The 7,742-nt window shown below is 48.3% G+C and overlaps 1 long non-coding RNA gene across 1 annotated transcript; it reads right to left on the reverse strand.

Moving 5' to 3' along the window:
* Window positions 1-236: 236 nt before the first annotated feature.
* On the reverse strand, window positions 237-7,461 carry LOC112626920. Its single transcript, XR_003119986.1, has 4 exons — window positions 7,234-7,461; window positions 5,834-7,135; window positions 1,971-2,010; window positions 237-794 (listed from the first exon to the last, which is right to left on the reverse strand). It is a non-coding gene; the product is annotated as an uncharacterized LOC112626920 (long non-coding RNA).
* Window positions 7,462-7,742: the final 281 nt, after the last annotated feature.

A 7,742-nucleotide genomic window follows, 5' to 3' on the forward strand; every position in this document is an offset into this window, starting at 1 on the left:
TTAAATAACACAAGTATATTTTCTCACAGTCTAGGAGGCTGGAAGTACAAGGAGCTCAGGGTGTCAGCAGGGCTAGTTTCTCCTGAGGCCCCTCTCCTTGGCTTCCAGGTGGCCGCCTTCCCATGGTATCCTCACATGGCCTCTCCTCTGATGCCCCATCCTCTTCTTAGAAGGATACCAGTCCTATTGGATTAGGGTCTGCCCTAAATACCTCATTAGAATGTAATTACCTCTTTAAAGACCTTAACTCCAAATACAGTTTTATTCCGGGGTTCTGGGGGTTAGGGCAGCAACATGTTGATTTTGGGGGACACACTTCATCCCATAACAGTGTGGGCTGCCATTCTCCACTGGTGCTCTATCCTGGAGACACACCCCCTAGGGAGTTTCGTACAACATGCAGGTCATCTAGTTAAATTTGATTAAATTGTATTTCAAATGCTGCATGGGATACACTTACACAAAAAATTATTTATCATTGATCTGAAATTTGCATTTAATCCAGCATTCTATATTTCTAGCTGCTTAGTCTGGCACCCCTACCCACTGGGAAACCTCCTACCCATAGCTTCTCACCTGGGCTGCCTGGGTCTGGGACCAGCACAGAAAGGTGGAGGGTGGAATTGGTGCCTGGAGGAGCAGCTGGTGTCTGGGAATCCCTCAAGGGCCCTGGCCTTGTGGCTCTCTCAGGACAACCTGAGATGCTGGGGTGGCCTGTGGTTTGATGGAAACCACAGCATCTGTTTAGGCGAATCTTAGAGGTACTGCCCGTTTCTCTTCCAGTTTTCACATCTCTGTAGAATGGGAAATGTCATACAAAATTGGACCATACACAAATGATCCAATTTCCAGTTGCAGAAAACACATGACATCATACACATCATGATGATGAAAATATGGGTGCCCAATCCCTTATCCACAATTCTGAAATCCAAAACGCTCTGGGAACATTTTTTGTGTGTAAATTTGGAGACAAAACCCATTTAGGGATAAAATTGATTTGAATGGACTTGGGACTATTTATAGATTTTCTGTATCCATTGGTGAGAATAGTGATACTGTGTTTTCTGGGGGGCACTGCCCAGACATGTGGGGGGTTGTAGGAGATTGGTCAGGTGGTGGGAAAAATTGTAGAAAGATGCAAACCTTCCTGGAAAGCCAGGAGGTTTTACAAAAGCTTCAGAAAAGGATTTGGGCTGAAGGCAGCCAGATTCTCTTTTCTGGTACCTGAAAGCTTAGGTTAGATAACAAGGGGATATAAAGAAACTGATCTAGATAAGTTAATTTACTTAGGCCTTGGAACCTGGCCTTTAATCATCTGTGCACAGGACTGCTCTCTCTAGGGGAGCAACCATGATAATTACCCACAAGTGTGTTGACTCGAGGCCTTTGTCATTAAATCTGTACTAAATAAATGCCCGAAGCACCAGCTTGTCAGGGCCACAGATGCTGACTCTTTACAGCACCCTCCTCGGTGTCTGCGAGTGGTCCAGTCCCCTAGCCCACTCTTTCACTGGATACCTGTGTCTGAGTGCATGTGTTCATCTGTCATTCGGGCAGGATCTGCGGGTCGGACCCAGCAGCAGGTGGTAAGTGATATTCAGGATATGCCCTGTATTACCAGCCTACAGCTCCCCAAACTCAAATGCCAAAAACCCACAGCTTTCTGGATAAGGGATTGTGCAGCTACAACAGCAGACAGGCACCGAGCTCTTAAACCGTGGGAGGCACAATGCTAAGTGCTTTAGGTTTCTTATCTCTTTAATCCTCATAATCTGTGAAATGGATACTTTTATTTGCATTTTTGGTAAGTTATTTTTGTGTTGAAGTATGACATGCCCACAGAAAAGCCCACGAATCAGGTACCCAGCTGGAAGAATTATTAGAAAGTGAGCCTGCGCCCATGACGCCACTCAGCGCCATCTCTCAGCAGCGCCCCAGAGGCTCCCACCACAGGCCGCCACCATTACCTCCCAGATTCTCACTTTCATCACCAAAGATTCATTCCGCCTAGAAAAAAAAAATGCTGTCATTTATTGAGCAGTTAGTATGTCCCAGGAACTTTTATTATTTCTCACATTGACTCTTATCAGGGTGAGTACTCTTTTTTTTTTGAGATGTAGTTTTGCTCTTGTCACCCAGGCTGGAGTACACTGGCATGATCTTGGCTCACTGCAACTTCTGTCTCCTGGGTTCAAGTGATTGTCCTGCCTCAACCTCCCGAGTAGCTGGGATTACAGGCACATGACAGCACACCCGGTGAATTTTTTTTTTTTTTTTTTTGAGATGAAATCTCACTCTTCACTCTGTCATCCAGGCTAGAGTGCAGTGGCGTGATCTCGGCTCACTGCAACCTCCGCTTCCTGGGTTCAAGTCATTCTCCTGCTTCAGCCTCCAAAGTAGCTGGGACTACAGGAGTGTGCCATCATGCCTGGCTAAGTTTTTGTATTTTTTTTTTTTAATTTTTAGTAGAGACAGGGTTTCACCACGTTGACTAGGCTGGTCTCAAACTCCTGATCTCAGGTGATCCACCTGCCTCAGCCTCTCAAAGTGCTGAGATTACAGGTGTGAGCCACCATGCCCAGCTAGGGTGAGTATTCTTATTATTTCATTTTACAAGCAAAAGGAAGCCAGAGCTGAGAGATGTTATATCGTGTTCTATTCTATATCATATTATGCATCATATCGTGTTATGTATCATAACCTCAGCTCAGTGAATTCTCACAAACAGAACACGCTTTTCTAACTAGCACCCAGATTGAGGAACAGAATGTTAGAAGCAGCAGAGAAACTGCCCCCTCAATCCCACAGCCCCCCAAGTTGCTACCCACTCCCAAAGGTAAGCCCTGTTCTGACTCCTGACACCTTTTGCCTGTTTTTGAACTGCCTGTCAATGGAACAAAATTGTCTCTTCTTTTTGGTGCCTGATTTTCTCTCAGCATGAGGCCCATTAAGCCCATCCACATTGCCACGTGAGGCTGCAGTTTGCTCTTTTCTAGTGCTAAGTAGAATCCCGCCATTTGAACACACCTCTATTTATTCACCCATTTTCCCCTTGGAGGATGGAGGTTAGAAATGTTTTCAGTTTTTAGCAATCACCAGCAGTGCCGCTCTCTAAATTCTTGCGTGTTTTTTGGTGGACATGCACACATTTCTGTTTAGTGTATGTCTTGGGGTGAATTGGGGGCATCACAATAGTGTGTGTGTGTGTGTATGTTTAGCTTTTCAAAAACTTCCAAACTGGCCTGGCATGGTGGCTCATCCCTGTAATCCCAACACTTTGGGAGGCCAAGGTGGGCAGATCACTTGAGGCCAGGTGTTCAAGACCAGCCTGGCCAACATGGTGAAACCCCATCTCTAACAAAAATACAAAAAAAATTAGCCAGGTATGGTGGTGCATGCCTCTAATCCCAGCCACTCAGGAGGCCAAGGAAGGAGAATCACTTGAACCTGGGAGGAGGAGGTTGCAGTGAGCAGGGATCATGCCGCTGCACTCTAGCCTGGGTGGCAGAGCGAGACTCCATCTCAAAACAAACAAACAAACAAACAGGCCATGTGAAGATGAAGGCAAAGATCAGGGTGATGCCTCTACAAACCAAGGAACCCCAGGTTTTGCCTGCCAACACCAGAAGTTAGAGGAGAGGCCTGGCAGATTTGCTCTCACAGTCTCAGTAGGAATTAACCCTGCGGACACCTTGCTCTTGCACTTCCAGCCTGCAGAGCTCTGAGGCGAGGCACTTCTGTGGTTTAAGCCCCTCTGCTCGTGACACTTTGTTACTGCAGCCCCAGCATACTCCTCCACGGAGTGATGCTTCGTGTTTAAAAATACCTTTGCCCTGTAAAGAACAGTCATCTGGCTGGGCATAGTGGCTCATGTCTGTAATCCTAGCACTTTGGGAGGCTGAGACAGGCAGATCACCTGAGGTCAGGAATTTGAGACCAGCCTGGCCAACATGGTGAAACCCCATCTCTACTAAAAATAAAATTAAAAAATTAGCAGGGCGTAGTGGCAGGCACCTGTAATCCCAGCTACTCGGGAGGCTGAGGCATGAGAATTGCTTGAACCCAGGGGGCGAGGTTGCAGTGAGCCGAGATCGCACCACTGCACTGCGGCCTGGGAGACAGAGCAAGACTCTGTCTCAAAAAAACAAACAGATAAACAAACAAACAAAAACCACTCATCCTAGTGTTCCTTGAGGTGGTCTGATTAGCAGCTGATGTGTTTACAACAGCTTTCCCTTTTCAAATGTGATTCCAGAAGCCATCAGATGCACGAATTGTTGTATGTCTGAATGCTTGAAGTGAAGGTTGATGGGAGCTGGCTGATTCTGGTCTACATGTGTGGCTGGGCTGACAAACAGGCATCCACCCACTTGGGTTGGGTCCCAGGAGCAGCCTCAGGAATTGAGATTACTGCATCTGCCTCCATGGTCTTTATCTTCCAGGCCTCCCTCTCCCCGTCATGGCTCAGGCGGGGACCATGGCAGAGGGCGGGCCACGCCATCTTTCAAGGGCAGCTGGACCCCTGCTGGCAGCCGTACAAACCCTATTTGGCCAGGTGCAGTGGCACATGCCTGTAATCCCAGCACTTTGGGAGGCCGAAGCGGGTGGATCACCTGAGGTCAGGAGTTCAAGACCAGCCTGGCCAACATGGTGAAATCCCATCTCTACTAAAAATACAAAAATTAGCCAGGCATGGTGGTGCATGCCTGTGGTTCCAGCCACACGGCAGACTCTATCTCAGAAATAAAGAACCCTCTTCTTCCTGGGCAGAGAGTTTCTCTGTTCTGGATGTCGCCCAGCAGCCCAGCCCCAAGGTGATCTCTTTGGATGGGTGAGGGGAGGAAGGGTCTCCTCCAGCTGGAAACATCGAATCAGGACTATTGCTTCCTAAGAGCACGTGGCCCAGAACTGGGCTAAAAATAGTACAATTTTTAAAAATTACACTAAGCTTTGATTTCAGGGTGTGTTGGTCTCCTGGGACTGCTGTAACTGAGTGCCACAAACTGGGTGGCTTAAGACAACACACATTTATTCACTCATAGTTCTAACAGAACCACGTATCTCTGCCTTTCAATGGTAGATTCAAAACACACAATGATGGTGCTGTGATTGCAAAAATTAGCCAAGTGTGGTGGCATGCACCTATAGTCCCAGCTACTTGGGAGGCTGAGGTGGGAGGATCACTTGAGCCCAGGAGGTTGAGGCTGCAGTGAGCTATGATCATGCTACTGCACCCCAGCCTGGGCAACAGAGTGAAAGAGATCCTGTCTCAAAAAAAAACAAACCAAACCAAACAAATTTGAAAGCCACTGTCCTATGTGGAAGAATTTGGAAGTCAATGATAACACAGGGAGGTAGTAATTATTTTCCAGGTTTCAGACGTTCTCGTGGGTCCCGAGAGGAGAGATGCTGTGGTGGTGTGAGGTCCAGGAGGACTCTGGGCTGGGTTGAATTGGGGTTGTACCACTTTCCTCAGGAGGTCATTGTGAGGACGACTCCATTGCCTGGGCCTCCACTTTTTCATCTGTAAAATGGGCTAAATATCTACCTTGATGGGGAGGAGGAGGATGAAATATCTCCTCACATTTATTGAATGCTGCCTATTCTAGGATTTGTTCTGAGTCTTTTATGTGTATTACATCAGTCTTTCTTCACAATACCCCTCTGGTTAAGTGCTAGTACCATTAGATTTATCAGTACAGGTAAGGACACTAAGGCACGTAGAGGTGAAGTCGCCTGCCCAAGTGAGTTGATGTCAGTGAAAATCTGTATCATGCCAAATACTGTGTCTGGCACATAGCAAGCACAGAGCGAATTTTAAGTTTCTTACCCTTAATTTTGTTTCAATCACTTTAAAGGATCCTCAGATATAGGCAGACGAACAAGCTGGTGGAAGATGTGTGAGAAGCACGCTTCAAACTGCCAGGAAGCCGGCTTCTACGGAGTCCCAAAGTGTGAAATTAGCTCCTCTTCTGGGAGGGTCCCTGGAAACAGTGGCTGCTCCCTGCAGGAGGCAGAGTCCCTGCAAGCCCTACTCTTCAGCATCAGAGGAACTGCAAGGGGAGTGAAAGAAAGGGGACCCTCCCTTCCAGCCCTTAGGGGAAGAGTCGTCGGTGGCTCCAGGGAGGAAAGAGAATGATGGGTCTGGCTCACAGTCAACTACCTTATTGCTGGTTTTTAAAGATGAGAGGCGCAGGAACCCCCAGACCTACTCCACACCCTGCAATACAGATCAGCTTCGAAGGGTCTCCACCTCCCCTGCCCACGATGGCCAGCCCCACTCCTCCAGGAGAGTCTGTGGCCCCCACTCTCTGGAGGCCAAGGGAGAACACAGCTGCATCTCCCTGGGGGAGATCAGACAAGTAATTAGACCAAACTGCAAGAGGCAGGTGCGTCATTGCTTCTCAGAAATGATAAACAGAGCACAAAGAGAGAACTGCATCACTTCTTCCCGGGGCGCTGGGACATTTGCTCTCAGAGTCCAAGCTGGGCCACATTTAAATCAGAGGGGGGCTATGGACTGATTCTCTGCCGAGTGCAGAAATGTTTCATCAGCAATTAGTGTGAGCACTCTGAAAGGAAGCTAAATGTTCTCCTTGCCTTGTTCCCACGTTTGCTCGTTCCAAGTCGTGTCTTTATACTATCTTAACTATATAATGTCATTGATGCCATATTTTAAAATAGTTGTCTTTTTATAGAATCCATGACTTGGTTTGACTTCATTAACAAAACTTAGTAATTTACCTTGCACAGAGCCTGCCCATACTGGACATGAAATTAGTATTTGCAGAATAAAAAGATGTTGATGACAATAATAATATACATAATTACATAATAATTTTAAAGTAAAAGCTAACCTGCTGGGACCGTCTCTTCTGCCTCCTGTCTGAAGAGGGCTGCCTCCGCAGTGAGCCTGGACCTGGACTACTGCACCCATGACCTTGCGGCCATCAGGCCAGGAGCAGGTGGAGGCGGTTGGCGGAGGAAGCGGTAGAGGAGGAGAGGCCAGGAGCTCCCTGAGCCAGTGCTCCCAAGGAAGGAAGTCTATCAGAAAATCGCAGAGGGCCTGGGACCCAGGGTCCCCCATCCCTCTCCCCACCCACCCCAGCAGAGATTTGTTCCTGCCGAGCACCTGTGTTTTTGTTTGTTCGTTTGTTTGTTTTTATTATACTTTAAGTTCTAGGGTGTATGTGCACAAGGTGCAGGTTTGTTACATACGCTATAAGGCACCTGTGTTTTAAAGTGTCCAGGTGGTCTCCAGCTGCCCGCTCCAGCACTCGCAGGTTTGGAGTCCAGGGTCCCCAGGCTGTGGGATGGCAGTGAGCACACTGGCCTCCTGAAGTAGTGGGCAGGGCAGAGGATCCCAGGCCAGACTGCTCAGAGCGCTGTCTGCCAGCTAGGGGTGACATTTCTGTCCTGGCTGTGACTGTCCCCTCAGCTTCCGCCTTATTCACCCCTGATGGGAGGCCGAGGTAGAGCCGGGAGAGCTCTACCCGTGACTCTGCTCCAAGAGGCTCCGCCTCTGTGTGCACCCAGAAGGCCCACTGGGGAGATGTTGTAGCCTGCAAAGCGCTACTGCCTACATGACTGCACAGCCAGCTCCACAGGCTCCTTGGAAACGAGAGTGGGAGCAAAGATGAGGGCTACACGGCCAGGTGAACACCTGGGAGCAGTCTGTGTCCATCTCCAAGTTCTATTCGTTTGCTAAGGCTGCCTAAGAAAGTGCCACATACTGGGAC

This window comes from Theropithecus gelada, chromosome 6 (assembly GCF_003255815.1).
Source record: "Theropithecus gelada isolate Dixy chromosome 6, Tgel_1.0, whole genome shotgun sequence".
In the NCBI taxonomy this organism is placed as follows: domain Eukaryota; kingdom Metazoa; phylum Chordata; class Mammalia; order Primates; family Cercopithecidae; genus Theropithecus; species Theropithecus gelada.